We start from the raw sequence: 1,962 nt of genomic DNA on the forward strand, positions 1-1,962 counted from the left end.
TATTGGGTTGTACACGTTACGTTATATAAAAAGCGTTTCGATTCCTGTCATAATTGTACCATACTTCAAAAAAGTATTTCGAATTTCGAATTCTAAAAATATGTCTTGATTCATCTTCTTATACAAACATAGAATTTTTTTAGATCATTTTAAATTGATACATTATTTGTATATCCACTAAATTATAAAGGGAGTTTTCTCAATTGGGTTGAAAGCAAGGGAAGGATATATAGTAATTCAGAGAAATAATGATTCATAAAGTTACAAAATTGAAACTTAATGGATTAGTTTCAACAACCCAGTTAAAGCTCTTATATATATGTGCTCCGATATAGCTATAGTATAAATATACAAATTTTTATTATTTAATTATTTAATTATTTATTATTATAAATTGAAATTGAATATTATAAAAATAACAAATTATTATAACACTAAGATACCAAATGGGGCGATGGGGAAAATGAGAATCCCCATCCCGGAAATGAAAAAAAAAAAGATATTCAAAAAAGAAAACCTTTGTATCTTATTCGAGTTAAACCAATTCAGATTAAAAAAAAATTATTTGTCGTACAAAAAAACTTTTTGAATTACCCGTAAAAATAGATCTCGATAATGAAAAAGCTTTCAACGCCGCCCAATATCCTTTCTTTTTCCAAACATTTTTTCGAATACGCTTTTTTGATGTAGAAGTACGTTTTTTTGGAACTGCCATTCAAAAAAAAGGTTATTTAGTGCTATAGTTGGATGTCAAAGACATCTATTTTTAAAACAAAATGATCGGTGTCTTTATGTCATTATTTATCTATTCCTATAGATTTTCTAGATTAATAGATTTTCTAGATTATAATTATCTATATACTACTATATAAATTTCATAAGAACTAAATAGAGATGGGAAAATAACATAAAATGCTTCTATTCTAGAAAAAAAAAAAAAAAAAAATATGATATAACCTTTTTTTATTTATATTCCATACACTATCCAGAAAAAAAGAAGAATTTGTATTTAATTTATTGGTACCTTTCTTTTTTATATCTCCATTCAAATCTATAGGATAGATTAGGATCTATTATGATATATAAATTGAATTGATGAAATCAAAAAAACGTAAAAAAGAGTCTTTCCTTCTCTATCTCTGCCTATTTTTTTTGTCGTCCTACATTTATAATTTATACATCTCCATTTATACACGAAAAATACATCAAAACAAAAAAATGTAAAAAAACCATTTTATTTACCTAATAAAAAACAAACTTGAATTTTTTTCTATTAATTGGTAATTGGTCAAGCTCGAAGAGAGAGTATGCCCAATTTTCATTTTCAATCAAATTCGAATGAGACTCGTAATTAATCTGTTAAAGGATACATAATTTTGAAAAAAAAAAAGAATATTTTTTTTTTCCATTAGTAACTCGGTGATATCATTTGATTACTTCTAACTTCGAAATTTGAATATTTTTGAAATATTTGAGAAAGATTAAAAGATTAATAATAGAAAATTCCAGTTAACTTTGTAATATCTTGATTGTATTATTGCTCCCTTTCCATCAAAAGAGATAAGAGCCGGTGAATCAGAAACGATTAATTAAGAAAGAATAAGAAAAAAGTTTTTATGGAGCATACATATCAATATTCATGGATCATACCTTTTGTGCCACTTCCAATTCCTATTTTAATAGGAATGGGACTCCTACTTTTTCCGACGGCAACAAAAAATCTTCGTCGTATGTGGGCTTTTCCCAATATTTTATTGTTAAGTATAGTTATGATTTTTTCGGTCGATCTGTCTATTCAGCAAATAAATAGAAGTTCTATCTATCAATATGGATGGTCTTGGACCATCAATAATGATTTTTCTTTCGAGTTTGGCTACTTTATTGATTCACTTACCTCTATTATGTCAATATTAATCACTACTGTTGGAATTTTTGTTCTTATTTATAGTGACAATTATATGT

This window comes from Durio zibethinus, unplaced genomic scaffold (genome assembly GCF_047325235.1).
Source record: "Durio zibethinus cultivar Kanyao isolate XHJ-2024 unplaced genomic scaffold, ASM4732523v1 HiC_scaffold_116, whole genome shotgun sequence".
Classification (NCBI taxonomy): domain Eukaryota; kingdom Viridiplantae; phylum Streptophyta; class Magnoliopsida; order Malvales; family Malvaceae; genus Durio; species Durio zibethinus.